The following is a 26,792-nucleotide window of genomic DNA, read 5'->3' on the forward strand; positions in this document are numbered from 1 at the left end:
TACGTTAAATCGTAAAACTACATAACCTCATACGTTATAACGTAATACTACATAACGTCATACGTTATAATGTCACACTACATAACGTTACACGTTATAACGTCATAGTATATAATGTTATACGTTATAACTTCATAGTATATAACGTTATACGGTATGACGTCCTGGTATATAACGTTATATGTTATAACGTCATAGTATATAACGTTATACGTTATACGGTATAATGTAATACTACATGACGTCATACGTAATAACATCACACTACTTAACGTCACACGTTATAACGTCATAGTATATAATGTTATACGTTATAACTTCATAGTATATAACGTTATACGGTATGACGTCCTGCTATATAACGTTATACGTTATATCGTCATAGTATATAACGTTATACGTTATATCGTAAAACTACATAACCTCATACGTTATAACGTAATACTACATAACGTCATACGTTATAATGTCACACTACATAACGTTACACGTTATAACGTCATAGTATATAAAGTTATACGTTATAGCGTAATAATACATAACGTCATACGTTATATCGTAATACTAATTAACCTCATAGTATATAACGTTATACGTTATAACGTCATAGTATATAACGTTATACGGTATAACATCCTGGTATATAACGTTATATGTTATATCGTCATAGTATATAACGTCATACGTTATAACGTAGTACTACTTAACGTCATCGTATATAAGGTTATACGTTATATCGTAATACTACAAAACGTCATACGTTATAACGTAATACTACATAACGTCATACGTAATAACGTCACACTACATAACGTCATACGTTATAACGTCATAGTATATAACGATATACGTTATAACGTAATACTACATAACGTCATACGTAAGAACGTCACACTACATAACGTTACACGTTATAACGTCATAGTATATAACGTTATACGTTATACCGTAATATTACATAACGCCATACGTTATAACGTAATACTACATGACGTCATACGTAATATCGTCACACAACATAACGTCACACGTTATAACGTCATAGTATATAACGTTATACGTTATAACGTAAAACTACATAACGTCATACGTTATAACGTAATACTACATAACGTCATACGTTATAACGTAATACTACATAACGTCATACGTTATATCGTAATATTACTTAACGTCATAGTATATAACGTTATACGTTGTAACGTAATACTACATAACGTCATGCGTTATAACGTAATACTACTTAACGTCATCGTATATAAGGTTATACGTTATATCGTAATACTACAAAACGTCATACGTTAGAACGTAATACTACACAACGTTATACGTTATATCGTAATAATACTTAACGTCATAGTATATAACGTTATACGTTGTAACGTAATACTACATAACGTCATACGTTATAACGTAATACTACTTAACGTCATAGTATATAACGTTATTGGTTATATCGTAAAACTACATAACATCATACGTTATAACGTAATACTACATAACGTTATACGTTATATCGTAATAATACTTAACGTCATAGTATATAACGTTATACGTTATACGTTATAACGTAATACTACATGACGTCATACGTAATAACATCACACTACATAACATCACAAGTTATAACGTCATAGTATATAATGTTATACGTTATAACTTCATAGTATATAACGTTATACGGTATGACGTCCTGGTATATAACGTTATACGTTATATCGTCATAGTATATAACGTTATACGTTATATCGTAAAACTACATAACCTCATACGTTATAACGTAATACTACATAACGTCATACGTTATAATGTCACACTACATAACGTTACACGTTATAACGTCATAGTATATAATGTTATACGTTATAACTTCATAGTATATAACGTTATACTGTATGACGTCCTGGTATATAACGTTATACGTTATATCGTCATAGTATATAACGGTATACGTTATATCGTAAAACTACATAACATCATACGTTATATCGTAAAACTACATAACGTTATACGTTATATCATAATAATACTTAACGTCATAGTATATAATGTTATACGTTATAACTTCATCGTATATAACCTTATACGGTATGACGTCCTGCTATATAACGTTATACGTTATATCGTCATAGTATATAACGTTATACGTTATATCGTAAAACTACATAACCTCATACGTTATAACGTAATACTACATAACGTCATACGTTATAACGTTATACTACATAACGTCATACGTTATATCGTAATATTAATTAACGTCATAGAATATAACGTTGTACGTTTTAACATAAAGCTACATGACGTTATAAGTTATAACGTAATACTACATAACGTCATACGTTATAATGTCACACTACATAACGTTACACGTTATAACGTCATAGTATATAAAGTTATACGTTATAATCGTAATAATACATAACGTCATACGTTATATCGTAATACTACTTAACCTCATAGTATATAACGTTATACGTTATAATGTCATAGTATATAACGTTATACGGTATAACATCCTGGTATATAACGTTATATGTTATATCGTCATGGTATATAACGTCATACGTTATAACGTAGTACTACTTAACGTCATCGTATATAAGGTTATACGTTATATCGTAATACTACAAAACGTCATACGTTATAACGTAATACTACATAACGTTATACGTTATATCGTAATAATACTTAACGTCATAGTATATAACGTTATACGTTATAACGTAATACTACATGACGTCATACGTAATAACGTCACACTACATAACGTCACACGTTATAACGTCATAGTATATAATGTTATACGTTATAACATCATAGTACATAACGTTATACGGTATGACGTCCTGGTATATAACGTTATACGTTATATCGTCATAGTATATAACGGTATACGTTATATCGTGAAACTACATAACGTAATACGTTATAACGTAATACTACATAACGTTATACGTTATAACGTAATACTACATAACGTCATACGTTATAACGTAGTACTACCTAACATCATAGTATATAACGTTATACGTTATAACGTCATATTATATAACGTTATACGTTGTAACGTAATACTACATAACGTCATACGTAATAACATCACACTACATAACGTCACACGTTATAACGTCATAGTATATAATGTTTTACGTTATAACTTCATAGTATATAACGTTATACGGTATGACGTCCTGGTATATAACGTTATATGTTATAACGTCATAGTATATAACGTTATACGTTATACGGTATAATGTAATACTACATGACGTCATACGTAATAACATCACACTACTTAACGTCACACGTTATAACGTCATAGTATATAATGTTATACGTTATAACTTCATAGTATATAACGTTATACGGTATGACGTCCTGCTATATAACGTTATACGTTATATCGTCATAGTATATAACGTTATACGTTATATCGTAAAACTACATAACCTCATACGTTATAACGTAATACTACATAACGTCATACGTTATAATGTCACACTACATAACGTTACACGTTATAGCGTCATAGTATATAAAGTTATACGTTATAGCGTAATAATACATAACGTCATACGTTATATCGTAATACTAATTAACCTCATAGTATATAACGTTATACGTTATAACGTCATAGTATATAACGTTATACGGTATAACATCCTGGTATATAACGTTATATGTTATATCGTCATAGTATATAACGTCATACGTTATAACGTAGTACTACTTAACGTCATCGTATATAAGGTTATACGTTATATCGTAATACTACAAAACGTCATACGTTATAACGTAATACTACATAACGTCATACGTAATAACGTCACACTACATAACGTCATACGTTATAACGTCATAGTATATAACGATATACGTTATAACGTAATACTACATAACGTCATACGTAAGAACGTCACACTACATAACGTTACACGTTATAACGTCATAGTATATAACGTTATACGTTATACCGTAATATTACATAACGCCATACGTTATAACGTAATACTACATGACGTCATACGTAATATCGTCACACTACATAACGTCACACGTTATAACGTCATAGTATATAACGTTATACGTTATAACGTAAAACTACATAACGTCATACGTTATAACGTAATACTACATAACGTCATACGTTATAACGTAATACTACATAACGTCATACGTTATATCGTAATATTACTTAACGTCATAGTATATAACGTTATACGTTGTAACGTAATACTACATAACGTCATGCGTTATAACGTAATACTACTTAACGTCATCGTATATAAGGTTATACGTTATATCGTAATACTACAAAACGTCATACGTTAGAACGTAATACTACACAACGTTATACGTTATATCGTAATAATACTTAACGTCATAGTATATAACGTTATACGTTGTAACGTAATACTACATAACGTCATACGTTATAACGTAATACTACTTAACGTCATAGTATATAACGTTATTGGTTATATCGTAAAACTACATAACATCATACGTTATAACGTAATACTACATAACGTTATACGTTATATCGTAATAATACTTAACGTCATAGTATATAACGTTATATGTTATAACGTCATAGTATATAACGTTATACGTTATACGTTATAACGTAATACTACATGACGTCATACGTAATAACATCACACTACATAACATCACAAGTTATAACGTCATAGTATATAATGTTATACGTTATAACTTCATAGTATATAACGTTATACGGTATGACGTCCTGGTATATAACGTTATACGTTATATCGTCATAGTATATAACGTTATACGTTATATCGTAAAACTACATAACCTCATACGTTATAACGTAATACTACATAACGTCATACGTTATAATGTCACACTACATAACGTTACACGTTATAACGTCATAGTATATAATGTTATACGTTATAACTTCATAGTATATAACGTTATACGGTATGACGTCCTGGTATATAACGTTATACGTTATATCGTCATAGTATATAACGGTATACGTTATATCGTAAAACTACATAACGTAATACGTTATATCGTAAAACTACATAACGTAATACGTTATAACGTAATACTACATAACGTTGTACGTTATAACGTAATACTACATAACGTCATACGTTATAACGTAGTACTACCTAACATCATAGTAAATAACGTTATACGTTATAACGTCATATTATACAACGTTATACGTTGTAACGTAATACTACATAACGTCATACGTTATAACGTAATACTACATAACGTCATACGTTATATCGTAATATTACTTAACGTCATAGTATATAACGTTATACGTTGTAACGTATTACTACATAACGTCATACGTTATAACGTAATACTACTTAACGTCATAGTATATAACGTTATACGTTATAACGTCATATTGTATAACGTTATAGGTTATAACGTAATACTACATGACGTCATACGTAATAACGTCACACTACATAACGTCACACGTTACAACGTCATAGTATACAATGTTATACGTTATAACTTCATAGTATATAACGTTATACGGTATGACGTCCTGGTATCTAACGTTATACGTTATATCGTCATAGTATATAACGGTATACGTTATATCGTAAAACTACATAACGTCATACGTTATAACGTAATACTACATAACGTCATACGTTATAACGTAATACTACATAACGTCATACGTTATATCGTAATATTACTTAACGTCATAGTATATAACGTTATACGTTGTAACGTAATACTACATAACGTCATATGTTATAACGTAATACTACTTAACGTCATAGTATATAACGTTATACGTTATAACGTAATACTACATAACGTCATACGTAATAACGTCACACTACATAACGTTACACGTTATAACGTCATAGTATATAACGTTATACGTTATACCGTAATATTACATAACGCCATACGTTATAACGTAATACTACTTAACGTCATAGTATATAACGTTATACGTTGTAACGTAATACTACATAACGTCATACGTTATAACGTAATACTACTTAACGTCATAGTATATAACGTTAGTGGTTATATCGTAATACTACATAACGTCATACGTTATAACGTAATACCACATAACGTTATACGTTATATCGTAATAATACTTAACGTCATAGTATATCACGTTATACGTTATAACGTCATAGCATATAACGTTATACGTTATAACGTCATAGTATATGACGTTATACGTTATAACGTAATACTACATAACGTCATGCGTTATAACGTAATACTACTTAACGTCATCGTATATAAGGTTATACGTTATATCGTAATACTACAAAACGTCATACGTTATAACGTAATACTACATAACGCTATACGTTATAACGTAATACTACTTAACGTCATAGTATATAACGTTATACGTTATAACGTCATATTGTATAACGTTATAGGTTATAACGTAATACTACATGACGTCATACGTAATAACGTCACACTACATAACGTCACACGTTACAACGTCATAGTATATAATGTTATACGTTATAACTTCATAGTATATAACGTTATACGGTATGACGTCCTGGTATCTAACGTTATACGTTATATCGTCATAGTATATAGCGGTATACGTTATATCGTAAAACTACATAACGTCATACGTTATAACGTAATACTACATAACGTCATACGTTATAACGTAATACTACATAACGTCATACGTTATATCGTATTATTACTTAACGTCATAGTATATAACGTTATACGTTGTAACGTAATACTACATAACGTCATATGTTATAACGTAATACTACTTAACGTCATAGTATATAACGTTATACGTTATAACGTAATACTACATAACGTCATACGTTATAACGTTATACTACATAACGTCATACGTTATATCGTAATATTAATTAACGTCATAGAATATAACGTTATACGTTTTAACATGAAGCTACATGACGTTATAAGTTATAACGTAATACTACATAACGTCATACGTTATAATGTCACACTACATAACGTTACACGTTATAACGTCATAGTATATAAAGTTATACGTTATAGCGTAATAATACATAACGTCATACGTTATATCGTAATACTAATTAACCTCATAGTATATAACGTTATACGTTATAACGTCATAGTATATAACGTTATACGGTATAACATCCTGGTATATAACGTTATATGTTATATCGTCATAGTATATAACGTCATACGTTATAACGTAGTACTACTTAACGTCACCGTATATAAGGTTATACGTTATATCGTAATACTACAAAACGTCATACGTTATAACGTAATACTACATAACGTCATACGTAATAACGTCACACTACATAACGTCATACGTTATAACGTCATAGTATATAACGATATACGTTATAACGTAATACTACATGACGTTATACGTAATAACGTCACACTACATAACGTCACACGTTATAACGTCATAGTATATAACGTTATATGTTATAACGTAAAACTACATAACGTCATACGTTATAACGTAATACTACATAACGTCATACGTTATAACGTAATACTACATAACGTCATACGTTATATCGTAATATTACTTAACGTCATAGTATATAACGTTATACGTTGTAACGTAATACTACATAACGTCATGCGTTATAACGTAATACTACTTAACGTCATCGTATATAAGGTTATACGTTATATCGTAATACTACAAAACGTCATACGTTATAGCGTAATACTACATAACGTTATACGTTATATCGTAATAATACTTAACGTCATAGTATATAACGTTATATGTTATAACGTCATAGTATATAACGTTATACGTTATACGGTATAATGTAATACTACATGACGTCATACGTAATAACGTCACACTACATAACGTCACACGTTATAACGTCATAGTATATAATGTTATACGTTATAACATCATAGTACATAACGTTATACGGTATGACGTCCTGGTATATAACGTTATACGTTATATCGTCATAGTATATAACGGTATACGTTATATCGTGAAACTACATAACGTAATACGTTATAACGTAATACTACATAACGTTATACGTTATAACGTAATACTACATAACGTCATACGTTATAACGTAGTACTACCTAACATCATAGTATATAACGTTATACGTTATAACGTCATATTATATAACGTTATACGTTGTAACGTAATACTACATAACGTCATACGTAATAACATCACACTACATAACGTCACACGTTATAACGTCATAGTATATAATGTTATACGTTATAACTTCATAGTATATAACGTTATACGGTATGACGTCCTGGTATATAACGTTATACGTTATATCGTCCTAGTATATAACGTTATACGTTATATCGTAAAACTACATAACCTCATACGTTATAACGTAATACTACATAACGTCATACGTTATAATGTCACACTACATCACGTTACACGTTATAACGTCATAGTATATAAAGTTATACGTTATAGCGTAATAATACTTAACGTCATAGCATATAACGATATACGCTATAACGTAATACTACATGACGTCATACGTAATAACGTCACACTACATAACGTCACACGTTATAACGTCATAGTATATAATGTTATACGTTATAACTTCATAGTATATAACGTAATACGGTATGACGTCCTGGTATATAACGTTATACGTTATATCGTCATAGTATATAACGGTATACGTTGTAACGTAATACTACATAACGTCATACGTTATAACGTAATACTACTTAACGTCATAGTATATAACGTTATTGGTTATATCGTAAAACTACATAACATCATACGTTATAGCGTAATAATACATAACGTCATACGTTATATCGTAATACTAATTAACCTCATAGTATATAACGTTATACGTTATAACGTCATAGTATATAACGTTATACGGTATAACATCCTGGTATATAACGTTATATGTTATATCGTCATAGTATATAACGTCATACGTTATAACGTAGTACTACTTAACGTCATCGTATATAAGGTTATACGTTATATCGTAATACTACAAAACGTCATACGTTATAACGTAATACTACATAACGTCATACGTAATAACGTCACACTACATAACGTCATACGTTATAACGTCATAGTATATAACGATATACGTTATAACGTAATACTACATAACGTCATACGTAAGAACGTCACACTACATAACGTTACACGTTATAACGTCATAGTATATAACGTTATACGTTATACCGTAATATTACATAACGCCATACGTTATAACGTAATACTACATGACGTCATACGTAATATCGTCACACTACATAACGTCACACGTTATAACGTCATAGTATATAACGTTATACGTTATAACGTAAAACTACATAACGTCATACGTTATAACGTAATACTACATAACGTCATACGTTATAACGTAATACTACATAACGTCATACGTTATATCGTAATATTACTTAACGTCATAGTATATAACGTTATACGTTGTAACGTAATACTACATAACGTCATGCGTTATAACGTAATACTACTTAACGTCATCGTATATAAGGTTATACGTTATATCGTAGTACTACAAAACGTCATACGTTAGAACGTAATACTACACAACGTTATAAGTTATATCGTAATAATACTTAACGTCATAGTATATAACGTCATACGTTGTAACGTAATACTACATAACGTCATACGTTATAACGTAATACTACTTAACGTCATGGTATATAACGTTATTGGTTATATCGTAAAACTACATAACATCATACGTTATAACGTAATACTACATAACGTTATACGTTATATCGTAATAATACTTAACGTCATAGTATATAACGTTATATGTTATAACGTCATAGTATATAACGTTATACGTTATACGTTATAACGTAATACTACATGACGTCATACGTAATAACATCACACTACATAACATCACAAGTTATAACGTCATAGTATATAATGTTATACGTTATAACTTCATAGTATATAACGTTATACGGTATGACGTCCTGGTATATAACGTTATACGTTATATCGTCATAGTATATAACGTTATACGTTAAATCGTAAAACTACATAACCTCATACGTTATAACGTAATACTACATAACGTCATACGTTATAATGTCACACTACATAACGTTACACGTTATAACGTCATAGTATATAATGTTATACGTTATAACTTCATAGTATATAACGTTATACGGTATGACGTCCTGGTATATAACGTTATACGTTATATCGTCATAGTATATAACGGTATACGTTATATCGTAAAACTACATAACGTAATACGTTATATCGTAAAACTACATAACGTAATACGTTATAACGTAATACTACATAACGTTGTACGTTATAACGTATTACTACATAACGTCATACGTTATAACGTAATACTACATAACGTTATACGTTATATCGTAATAATACTTAACGTCATAGCATATAACGATATACGTTATAACGTAATACTACATGACGTCATACGTAACAACGTCACACTACATAACGTCACACGTTATAACGTCATAGTATATAATGTTATACGTTATAACCTCATAGTATATAACGTTATACTGTATGACGTCCTGGTATATAACGTTATACGTTATATCGTCATAGTATATAACGGTATACGTTATATCGTAAAACTACATAACGTAATACGTTATAACGTAATACTACATAACGTTGTCCGTTATAACGTAATACTACATAACGTCATACGTTATAACGTAGTACTACCTAACATCATAGTATATAACGTTATACGTTATAACGTCATATTATACAACGTTATACGTTGTAACGTAATACTACATAACGTCATACGTTATAACGTAATACCACATAACGTCATACGTTATAACGTAATACTACTTAACGTCATAGTATATAACGTTATACGTTATAACGTCATATTGTATAACGTTATAGGTTATAACGTAATACTACATGACGTCATACGTAATAACGTCACACTACATAACGTCACACGTTACAACGTCATAGTATATAATGTTATACGTTATAACTTCATAGTATATAACGTTATACGGTATGACGTCCTGGTATCTAACGTTATACGTTATATCGTCATAGTATATAACGGTATACGTTATATCGTAAAACTACATAACGTCATACGTTATAACGTAATACTACTTAACGTCATAGTATATAACGTTATACGTTATAACGTAATACTACATAACGTCATACGTAATAACGTCACACTACATAACGTTACACGTTATAACGTCATAGTATATAACGTTATACGTTATACCGTAATATTACATAACGCCATACGTTATAACGTAATACTACTTAACGTCATAGTATATAACGTTATACGTTGTAACGTAATACTACATAACGTCATACGTTATAACGTAATACTACATAACGTCATACGTTATATCGTAATATTACTTAACGTCATAGTATATAACGTTACACGTTGTAACGTAATACTACATAACGTCATACGTTATAACGTAATACTACTTAACGTCATAGTATATAACGTTAGTGGTTATATCGTAATACTACATAACGTCATACGTTATAACGTAATACCACATAACGTTATACGTTATATCGTAATAATACTTAACGTCATAGTATATCACGTTATACGTTATAACGTCATAGCATATAACGTTATACGTTATAACGTCATAGTATATGACGTTATACGTTATAACGTAATACTACATAACGTCATGCGTTATAACGTAATACTACTTAACGTCATCGTATAAAAGGTTATACGTTATATCGTAATACTACAAAACGTCATACGTTATAACGTAATACTACATAACGTTATACGTTATATCGTAATAATACTTAACGTCATAGTATATAACGTTATATGTTATAACGTCATAGTATATAATGTTATACGTTATAACTTCATAGTATATAACGTTATACGGTATGACGTCCTGCTATATAACGTTATACGTTATATCGTCATAGTATATAACGTTATACGTTATATCGTAAAACTACATAACCTCATACGTTATAACGTAATACTACATAACGTCATACGTTATAATGTCACACTACATAACGTTACACGTTATAACGTCATAGTATATAAAGTTATACGTTATAGCGTAATAATACATAACGTCATACGTTATATCGTAATACTAATTAACCTCATAGTAGATAACGTTATACGTTATAACGTCATAGTATATAACGTTATACGGTATAACATCCTGGTATATAACGTTATATGTTATATCGTCATAGTATATAACGTCATACGTTATAACGTAGTACTACTTAACGTCACCGTATATAAGGTTATACGTTATATCGTAATACTACAAAACGTCATACGTTATAACGTAATACTACATAACGTCATACGTAATAACGTCACACTACATAACGTCATACGTTATAACGTCATAGTATATAACGAAATACGTTATAACGTAATACTACATGACGTCATACGTAATAACGTCACACTACATAACGTCACACGTTATAACGTCATAGTATATAACGTGATACGTTGTAACGTAATACTACATAACGTCATGCGTTATAACGTAATACTACATAACGCCATACGTTATAACGTAATACTACTTAACGTCATAGTATATAACGTTATACGTTATAACGTAATACTACATAACGTCATACGTTATAACGTAATACTACTTAACGTCATAGTATATAACGTTAGTGGTTATATCGTAATACTACATAACGTCATACGTTATAACGTAATACCACATAACGTTATACGTTATATCGTAATAATACTTAACGTCATAGTATATCACGTTATACGTTATAACGTCATAGCATATAACGTTATACGTTATAACGTCATAGTATATGACGTTATACGTTATAACGTAATACTACATAAAGTCATGCGTTATAACGTAATACTACTTAACGTCATCGTATATAAGGTTATACGTTATATCGTAATACTACAAAACGTCATACGTTATAACGTAATACTACATAACGTTATACGTTATATCGTAATAATACTTAACGTCATAGTATATAACGTTATATGTTATAACGTCATAGTATATAACGTTATACGTTATACGGTATAATGTAATACTACATGACGTCATACGTAATAACATCACACTACTTAACGTCACACGTTATAACGTCATCGTATATAATGTTATACGTTATAACTTCATAGTATATAACGTTATACGGTATGACGTCCTGGTATCTAACGTTATACGTTATATCGTCATAGTATATAACGGTATACGTTATATCGTAAAACTACATAACGTCATACGTTATAACGTAATACTACATAACGTCATACGTTATAACGTAATACTACATAACGTCATACGTTATATCGTAATATTACTTAACGTCATAGTATATAACGTTATACGTTGTAACGTAATACTACATAACGTCATATGTTATAACGTAATACTACTTAACGTCATAGTATATAACGTTATACGTTATAACGTAATACTACATAACGTCATACGTAATAACGTCACACTACATAACGTTACACGTTATAACGTCATAGTATATAACGTTATACGTTATACCGTAATATTACATAACGCCATACGTTATAACGTAATACTACTTAACGTCATAGTATATAACGTTATACGTTGTAACGTAATACTACATAACGTCATACGTTATAACGTAATACTACTTAACGTCATAGTATATAACGTTAGTGGTTATATCGTAATACTACATAACGTCATACGTTATAACGTAATACCACATAACGTTATACGTTATATCGTAATAATACTTAACGTCATAGTATATCACGTTATACGTTATAACGTCATAGCATATAACGTTATACGTTATAACGTCATAGTATATGACGTTATACGTTATAACGTAATACTACATAACGTCATGCGTTATAACGTAATACTACTTAACGTCATCGTATATAAGGTTATACGTTATATCGTAATACTACAAAACGTCATACGTTATAACGTAATACTACATAACGCTATACGTTATAACGTAATACTACTTAACGTCATAGTATATAACGTTATACGTTATAACGTCATATTGTATAACGTTATAGGTTATAACGTAATACTACATGACGTCATACGTAATAACGTCACACTACATAACGTCACACGTTACAACGTCATAGTATATAATGTTATACGTTATAACTTCATAGTATATAACGTTATACGGTATGACGTCCTGGTATCTAACGTTATACGTTATATCGTCATAGTATATAGCGGTATACGTTATATCGTAAAACTACATAACGTCATACGTTATAACGTAATACTACATAACGTCATACGTTATAACGTAATACTACATAACGTCATACGTTATATCGTATTATTACTTAACGTCATAGTATATAACGTTATACGTTGTAACGTAATACTACATAACGTCATATGTTATAACGTAATACTACTTAACGTCATAGTATATAACGTTATACGTTATAACGTAATACTACATAACGTCATACGTTATAACGTTATACTACATAACGTCATACGTTATATCGTAATATTAATTAACGTCATAGAATATAACGTTATACGTTTTAACATGAAGCTACATGACGTTATAAGTTATAACGTAATACTACATAACGTCATACGTTATAATGTCACACTACATAACGTTACACGTTATAACGTCATAGTATATAAAGTTATACGTTATAGCGTAATAATACATAACGTCATACGTTATATCGTAATACTAATTAACCTCATAGTATATAACGTTATACGTTATAACGTCATAGTATATAACGTTATACGGTATAACATCCTGGTATATAACGTTATATGTTATATCGTCATAGTATATAACGTCATACGTTATAACGTAATACTACATAACGTCATACGTTATAACGTAATACTACATAACGTCATACGTTATATCGTAATATTACTTAACGTCATAGTATATAACGTTATACGTTGTAACGTAATACTACATAACGTCATGCGTTATAACGTAATACTACTTAACGTCATCGTATATAAGGTTATACGTTATATCGTAATACTACAAAACGTCATACGTTATAGCGTAATACTACATAACGTTATACGTTATATCGTAATAATACTTAACGTCATAGTATATAACGTTATATGTTATAACGTCATAGTATATAACGTTATACGTTATACGGTATAATGTAATACTACATGACGTCATACGTAATAACGTCACACTACATAACGTCACACGTTATAACGTCATAGTATATAATGTTATACGTTATAACATCATAGTACATAACGTTATACGGTATGACGTCCTGGTATATAACGTTATACGTTATATCGTCATAGTATATAACGGTATACGTTATATCGTGAAACTACATAACGTAATACGTTATAACGTAATACTACATGACGTTATACGTTATAACGTAATACTACATAACGTCATACGTTATAACGTAGTACTACCTAACATCATAGTATATAACGTTATACGTTATAACGTCATATTATATAACGTTATACGTTGTAACGTAATACTACATAACGTCATACGTAATAACATCACACTACATAACGTCACACGTTATAACGTCATAGTATATAATGTTATACGTTATAACTTCATAGTATATAACGTTATACGGTATGACGTCCTGGTATATAACGTTATACGTTATATCGTCCTAGTATATAACGTTATACGTTATATCGTAAAACTACATAACCTCATACGTTATAACGTAATACTACATAACGTCATACGTTATAATGTCACACTACATAACGTTACACGTTATAACGTCATAGTATATAAAGTTATACGTTATAGCGTAATAATACTTAACGTCATAGCATATAACGATATACGCTATAACGTAATACTACATGACGTCATACGTAATAACGTCACACTACATAACGTCACACGTTATAACGTCATAGTATATAATGTTATACGTTATAACTTCATAGTATATAACGTAATACGGTATGACGTCCTGGTATATAACGTTATACGTTATATCGTCATAGTATATAACGGTATACGTTGTAACGTAATACTACATAACGTCATACGTTATAACGTAATACTACTTAACGTCATAGTATATAACGTTATTGGTTATATCGTAAAACTACATAACATCATACGTTATAGCGTAATAATACATAACGTCATACGTTATATCGTAATACTAATTAACCTCATAGTATATAACGTTATACGTTATAACGTCATAGTATATAACGTTATACGGTATAACATCCTGGTATATAACGTTATATGTTATATCGTCATAGTATATAACGTCATACGTTATAACGTAGTACTACTTAACGTCATCGTATATAAGGTTATACGTTATATCGTAATACTACAAAACGTCATACGTTATAACGTAATACTACATAACGTCATACGTAATAACGTCACACTACATAACGTCATACGTTATAACGTCATAGTATATAACGATATACGTTATAACGTAATACTACATAACGTCATACGTAAGAACGTCACACTACATAACGTTACACGTTATAACGTCATAGTATATAACGTTATACGTTATACCGTAATATTACATAACGCCATACGTTATAACGTAATACTACATGACGTCATACGTAATATCGTCACACTACATAACGTCACACGTTATAACGTCATAGTATATAACGTTATACGTTATAACGTAAAACTACATAACGTCATACGTTATAACGTAATACTACATAACGTCATACGTTATAACGTAATACTACATAACGTCATACGTTATATCGTAATATTACTTAACGTCATAGTATATAACGTTATACGTTGTAACGTAATACTACATAACGTCATGCGTTATAACGTAATACTACTTAACGTCATCGTATATAAGGTTATACGTTATATCGTAGTACTACAAAACGTCATACGTTAGAACGTAATACTACACAACGTTATAAGTTATATCGTAATAATACTTAACGTCATAGTATATAACGTCATACGTTGTAACGTAATACTACATAACGTCATACGTTATAACGTAATACTACTTAACGTCATGGTATATAACGTTATTGGTTATATCGTAAAACTACATAACATCATACGTTATAACGTAATACTACATAACGTTATACGTTATATCGTAATAATACTTAACGTCATAGTATATAACGTTATATGTTATAACGTCATAGTATATAACGTTATACGTTATACGTTATAACGTAATACTACATGACGTCATACGTAATAACATCACACTACATGACATCACAAGTTATAACGTCATAGTATATAATGTTATACGTTATAACTTCATAGTATATAACGTTATACGGTATGACGTCCTGGTATATAACGTTATACGTTATATCGTCATAGTATATAACGTTATACGTTAAATCGTAAAACTACATAACCTCATACGTTATAACGTAATACTACATAACGTCATACGTTATAATGTCACACTACATAACGTTACACGTTATAACGTCATAGTATATAATGTTATACGTTATAACTTCATAGTATATAACGTTATACGGTATGACGTCCTGGTATATAACGTTATACGTTATATCGTCATAGTATATAACGGTATACGTTATATCGTAAAACTACATAACGTAATACGTTATATCGTAAAACTACATAACGTAATACGTTATAACGTAATACTACATAACGTTGTACGTTATAACGTATTACTACATAACGTCATACGTTATAACGTAATACTACATAACGTTATACGTTATATCGTAATAATACTTAACGTCATAGCATATAACGATATACGTTATAACGTAATACTACATGACGTCATACGTAACAACGTCACACTACATAACGTCACACGTTATAACGTCATAGTATATAATGTTATACGTTATAACCTCATAGTATATAACGTTATACTGTATGACGTCCTGGTATATAACGTTATACGTTATATCGTCATAGTATATAACGGTATACGTTATATCGTAAAACTACATAACGTAATACGTTATAACGTAATACTACATAACGTTGTACGTTATAACGTAATACTACATAACGTCATACGTTATAACGTAGTACTACCTAACATCATAGTATATAACGTTATACGTTATAACGTCATATTATACAACGTTATACGTTGTAACGTAATACTACATAACGTCATACGTTATAACGTAATACCACATAACGTCATACGTTATAACGTAATACTACTTAACGTCATAGTATATAACGTTATACGTTATAACGTCATATTGTATAACGTTATAGGTTATAACGTAATACTACATGACGTCATACGTAATAACGTCACACTACATAACGTCACACGTTACAACGTCATAGTATATAATGTTATACGTTATAACTTCATAGTATATAACGTTATACGGTATGACGTCCTGGTATCTAACGTTATACGTTATATCGTCATAGTATATAACGGTATACGTTATATCGTAAAACTACATAACGTCATACGTTATAACGTAATACTACTTAACGTCATAGTATATAACGTTATACGTTATAACGTAATACTACATAACGTCATACGTAATAACGTCACACTACATAACGTTACACGTTATAACGTCATAGTATATAACGTTATACGTTATACCGTAATATTACATAACGCCATACGTTATAACGTAATACTACTTAACGTCATAGTATATAACGTTATACGTTGTAACGTAATACTACATAACGTCATACGTTATAACGTAATACTACATAACGTCATACGTTATATCGTAATATTACTTAACGTCATAGTATATAACGTTACACGTTGTAACGTAATACTACATAACGTCATACGTTATAACGTAATACTACTTAACGTCATAGTATATAACGTTAGTGGTTATATCGTAATACTACATAACGTCATACGTTATAACGTAATACCACATAACGTTATACGTTATATCGTAATAATACTTAACGTCATAGTATATCACGTTATACGTTATAACGTCATAGCATATAACGTTATACGTTATAACGTCATAGTATATGACGTTATACGTTATAACGTAATACTACATAACGTCATGCGTTATAACGTAATACTACTTAACGTCATCGTATAAAAGGTTATACGTTATATCGTAATACTACAAAACGTCATACGTTATAACGTAATACTACATAACGTTATACGTTATATCGTAATAATACTTAACGTCATAGTATATAACGTTATATGTTATAACGTCATAGTATATAACGTTATACGTTATACGGTATAATGTAATACTACATGACGTCATACGTAATAACATCACACTACTTAACGTCACACGTTATAACGTCATAGTATATAATGTTATACGTTATAACTTCATAGTATATAACGTTATACGGTATGACGTCCTGCTATATAACGTTATACGTTATATCGTCATAGTATATAACGTTATACGTTATATCGTAAAACTACATAACCTCATACGTTATAACGTAATACTACATAACGTCATACGTTATAATGTCACACTACATAACGTTACACGTTATAACGTCATAGTATATAAAGTTATACGTTATAGCGTAATAATACATAACGTCATACGTTATATCGTAATACTAATTAACCTCATAGTAGATAACGTTATACGTTATAACGTCATAGTATATAACGTTATACGGTATAACATCCTGGTATATAACGTTATATGTTATATCGTCATAGTATATAACGTCATACGTTATAACGTAGTACTACTTAACGTCATAGTATATAACGTTATACGTTATAACGTAATACTACATGACGTCATACGTAATAACGTCACACTACATAACGTCATACGTTATAACGTCATAGTATATAACGATATACGTTATAACGTAATACTACATGACGTCATACGTAATAACGTCACACTACATAACGTCACACGTTATAACGTCATAGTATATAACGTGATACGTTGTAACGTAATACTACATAACGTCATGCGTTATAACGTAATACTACATAACGCCATACGTTATAACGTAATACTACTTAACGTCATAGTATATAACGTTATACGTTATAACGTCATATTATATAACGTTATATATTATAACGTATTACTACATGACGTCATACGTAATAACGTCACACTAGATAACGTCACACGTTACAACGTCATAGTATATAATGTTATACGTTATAACTTCATAGTATATAACGTTATACGGTATGACGTCCTGGTATCTAACGTTATACGTTATATCGTCATAGTATATAACGGTATACGTTATATCGTAAAACTACATAACGTCATACGTTATAACGTAATACTACATAACGTCATACGTTATAACGTAATACTACATAACGTCATACGTTATATCGTAATATTACTTAACGTCATAGTATATAACGTTATACGTTGTAACGTAATACTACATAACGTCATATGTTATAACGTAATACTACTTAACGTCATAGTATATAACGTTATACGTTATAACGTAATACTACATAACGTCATACATAATAACGTCACACTACATAACGTTACACGTTATAACGTCATAGTATATAACGTTATAACGTCATAGTATATAACGTTATACGTTATACCGTAATATTACATATCGCCATACGTTATAACGTAATACTACTTAACGTCATAGTATATAACGTTATACGTTGTAACGTAATACTACATGACGTCATACGTTATAACGTAATACTACATAACGTCATACGTTATATCGTAATATTACTTAACGTCATAGTATATAACGTTACACGTTGTAACGTAATACTACATAACGTCATACGTTATAACGTAATACTACTTAACGTCATAGTATATAACGTTAGTGGTTATATCGTAATACTACATAACGTCATACGTTATAACGTAATACTACATAACGTTATACGTTATATCGTAATAATGCTTAGCGTCATAGTATATCACGTTATACGTTATAACGTCATAGTATATAACGTTATACGTAATAACGTCACACTACATAACGTTACACGTTATAACGTAATACTACATGACGTCATACGTAATAACGTCACACTACATAACGTCACACGTTATAACGTCATAGTATATAATGTTATACGTTATAACTTCATAGTATATAACGTAATACGGTATGACGTCCTGGTATATAACGTTATACGTTATATCGTCATAGTATATAACGGTATACGTTGTAACGTAATACTACATAACGTCATACGTTATAACGTAATACTACTTAACGTCATAGTATATAACGTTATTGGTTATATCGTAAAACTACATAACATCATACGTTATAGCGTAATAATACATAACGTCATACGTTATATCGTAATACTAATTAACCTCATAGTATATAACGTTATACGTTATAACGTCATAGTATATAACGTTATACGGTATAACATCCTGGTATATAACGTTATATGTTATATCGTCATAGTATATAACGTCATACGTTATAACGTAGTACTACTTAACGTCATCGTATATAAGGTTATACGTTATATCGTAATACTACAAAACGTCATACGTTATAACGTAATACTACATAACGTCATACGTAATAACGTCACACTACATAACGTCATACGTTATAACGTCATAGTATATAACGATATACGTTATAACGTAATACTACATAACGTCATACGTAAGAACGTCACACTACATAACGTTACACGTTATAACGTCATAGTATATAACGTTATACGTTATACCGTAATATTACATAACGCCATACGTTATAACGTAATACTACATAACGTCATACGCTATAACGTAATACTACATAACGTCATACGTTATATCGTAATATTACTTAACGTCATAGTATATAACGTTATACGTTGTAACGTAATACTACATAACGTCATGCGTTATAACGTAATACTACTTAACGTCATCGTATATAAGGTTATACGTTATATCGTAGTACTACAAAACGTCATACGTTAGAACGTAATACTACACAACGTTATACGTTATATCGTAATAATACTTAACGTCATAGTATATAACGTTATACGTTGTAACGTAATACTACATAACGTCATACGTTATAACGTAATACTACTTAACGTCATGGTATATAACGTTATTGGTTATATCGTAAAACTACATAACATCATACGTTATAACGTAATACTACATAACGTTATACGTTATATCGTAATAATACTTAACGTCATAGTATATAACGTTATATGTTATAACGTCATAGTATATAACGTTATACGTTATACGTTATAACGTAATACTACATGACGTCATACGTAATAACATCACACTACATAACATCACAAGTTATAACGTCATAGTATATAATGTTATACGTTATAACTTCATAGTATATAACGTTATACGGTATGACGTCCTGGTATATAACGTTATACGTTATATCGTCATAGTATATAACGTTATACGTTATATCGTAAAACTACATAACCTCATACGTTATAACGTAATACTACATAACGTCATACGTTATAATGTCACACTACATAACGTTACACGTTATAACGTCATAGTATATAATGTTATACGTTATAACTTCATAGTATATAACGTTATACGGTATGACGTCCTGGTATATAACGTTATACGTTATATCGTCATAGTATATAACGGTATACGTTATATCGTAAAACTACATAACGTAATACGTTATATCGTAAAACTACATAACGTAATACGTTATATCGTAATACTACATAACGTTGTACGTTATAACGTATTACTACATAACGTCATACGTTATAACGTAATACTACATAACGTTATACGTTATATCGTAATAATACTTAACGTCATAGCATATAACGATATACGTTATAACGTAATACTACATGACGTCATACGTAACAACGTCACACTACATAACGTCACACGTTATAACGTCATAGTATATAATGTTATACGTTATAACCTCATAGTATATAACGTTATACTGTATGACGTCCTGGTATATAACGTTATACGTTATATCGTCATAGTATATAACGGTATACGTTATATCGTAAAACTACATAACGTAATACGTTATAACGTAATACTACATAACGTTGTACGTTATAACGTAATACTACATAACGTCATACGTTATAACGTAGTACTACCTAACATCATAGTATATAACGTTATACGGTATGACGTCCTGGTATCTAACGTTATACGTTATATCGTCATAGTATATAACGGTATACGTTATATCGTAAAACTACATAACGTCATACGTTATAACGTAATACTACTTAACGTCATAGTATATAACGTTATACGTTATAACGTAATACTACATAACGTCATACGTAATAACGTCACACTACATAACGTTACACGTTATAACGTCATAGTATATAACGTTATACGTTATACCGTAATATTACATAACGCCATACGTTATAACGTAATACTACTTAACGTCATAGTATATAACGTTATACGTTGTAACGTAATACTACATAACGTCATACGTTATAACGTAATACTACATAACGTCATACGTTATATCGTAATATTACTTAACGTCATAGTATATAACGTTACACGTTGTAACGTAATACTACATAACGTCATACGTTATAACGTAATACTACTTAACGTCATAGTATATAACGTTAGTGGTTATATCGTAATACTACATAACGTCATACGTTATAACGTAATACCACATAACGTTATACGTTATATCGTAATAATACTTAACGTCATAGTATATCACGTTATACGTTATAACGTCATAGCATATAACGTTATACGTTATAACGTCATAGTATATGACGTTATACGTTATAACGTAATACTACATAACGTCATGCGTTATAACGTAATACTACTTAACGTCATCGTATATAAGGTTATACGTTATATCGTAATACTACAAAACGTCATACGTTATAACGTAATACTACATAACGTTATACGTTATATCGTAATAATACTTAACGTCATAGTATATAACGTTATATGTTATAACGTCATAGTATATAACGTTATACGTTATACGGTATAATGTAATACTACATGACGTCATACGTAATAACATCACACTACTTAACGTCACACGTTATAACGTCATAGTATATAATGTTATACGTTATAACTTCATAGTATATAACGTTATACGGTATGACGTCCTGCTATATAACGTTATACGTTATATCGTCATAGTATATAACGTTATACGTTATATCGTAAAACTACATAACCTCATACGTTATAACGTAATACTACATAACGTCATACGTTATAACGTTATACTACATAACGCCATACGTTATATCGTAATATTAATTAACGTCATAGAATATAACGTTATACGTTTTAACATAAAGCTACATGACGTTATAAGTTATAACGTAATACTACATAACGTCATACGTTATAATGTCACACTACATAACGTTACACGTTATAACGTCATAGTATATAAAGTTATACGTTATAGCGTAATAATACATAACGTCATACGTTATATCGTAATACTACTTAACGTCATAGTATATAACGTTATACGTTATAACGTCATAGTATATAACGTTATACGGTATAACATCCTGGTATATAACGTTATATGTTATATCGTCATAGTATATAACGTCATACGTTATAACGTAGTACTACTTAACGTCATCGTATATAAGGTTATACGTTATATCGTAATACTACAAAACGTCATACGTTATAACGTAATACTACATAACGTTATACGTTATATCGTAATAATACTTAACGTCATACTATATAACGTTATACGTTATACCGTAATATTACATAACGCCATACGTTATAACGTAATACTACGTAACGTCATACGTAAGAACGTCACACTACATAACGTTACACTTTATATCGTCATAGTATATAACGTTATACGTTATACCGTAATATTACATAACGCCATACGTTATAACGTAATACTACGTAACGTCATACGTATGAACGTCACACTACATAACGTTACACGTTATAACGTCATAGTATATAACGTTATACGTTATACCGTAATATTACATAACGCCATACGTTATAACGTAATACTACATGACGTCATACGTAATAACGTCAAACTACATAACGTCACACGTTATAACGTCATAGTATATAACGTTATACGTTATAACGTAATACCACATAACGTCATACGTTATATCGTAATAATACTTAACGTCATAGTATATCACGTTATACGTTATAACGTCATAGTATAAAACGTTAGACTTTATAACGTAATACTACATAACGTCATGCGTTATAACGTAATACTACTTAACGTCATTGTATATAAGGTTATACGTTATATCGTAATACTACAAAACGTCATACGTTATAACGTAATACTACATAACGTTATACGTTATATCGTAATAATACTTAACGTCATAGTATATAACGTTATATGTTATAACGTCATAGTATATAACGTTTTACGTTATACGTTATAACGTAATACTACATGACGTCATACGTAATAACATCACACTACATAACGTCACACGTTATAACGTCATAGTATATAATGTTATACGTTATAACTTAATAGTATATAACGTTATACGGTATGACGTCCTGGTATATAACGTTATACGTTATATCGTCATAGTATATAACGTTATACGTTATATCGTAACACTACATAACCTCATACGTTGTAACGTAATACTACATAACGTCATACGTTATAACGTTATACTACATAACGTCATACGTTATATCGTAATATTAATTAACGTCATAGAATATAACGTTACACGTTTTAACATAAAGCTACATGACGTTATCAGTTATAACGTAATACTACATAACGTCATACGTTATAATGTCTCACTACATAACGTTACACGTTAAAACGTCATAGTATATAAAGTTATACGTTATAGCGTAATAATACATAACGTCATACGTTATATCGTAATACTACTTAACGTCATAGTATATAACGTTATACGTTAGAACGTCATAGTATATAACGTTATACGTTATAACGTCATAGTATATAACGTTATACGTTATAACGTAGTACTACTTAACGTCATAGTATATAACGTTATACGGTATAACATCCTGGTATATAACGTTATATGTTATATCGTCATAGTATATAACGTCATACGTTATAACGTAGTACTACTTAACGTCATCGTATATAAGGTTATACGTTATATCGTAATACTACAAAACGTCATACGTTATAACGTAATACTACATAACGTTATACGCTATATCGTAATAATACTTAACGTCATAGTATATAACGTTATACGTTATAACGTCATAGTATATAACGTTATACGTTATAACGTCATATTATATAACGTTATAGGTTATAACGTAATACTACATGACGTCATACGTAATAACGTCATACTACATAACGTCACATGTTACAACGTCATAGTATATAATGTTATACGTTATAACTTCATAGTATATAACGTTATACGGTATGACGTCCTGGTATCTAACGTTATACGTTATATCGTCATAGTATATAACGGTATACGTTATATCGTAAAACTACATAACGTCATACGTTATAACGTAATACTACATAACGTCATACGTTATAACGTAATACTACATAACGTCTTACGTTATATCGTAATATTACTTAACGTCATAGTATATAACGTTATACGCTGTAACGTAATACTACATAACGTCATACGTAATAACGTCACACTACATAACGTTATACGTTATAACGTCATAGTATATAACGTTATACGTTATACCGCAATATTACATAAAGCCATACGTTA

This window comes from Bombus terrestris, chromosome 1 (genome assembly GCF_910591885.1).
Source record: "Bombus terrestris chromosome 1, iyBomTerr1.2, whole genome shotgun sequence".
Taxonomy (NCBI): Eukaryota; Metazoa; Arthropoda; class Insecta; order Hymenoptera; family Apidae; genus Bombus; species Bombus terrestris.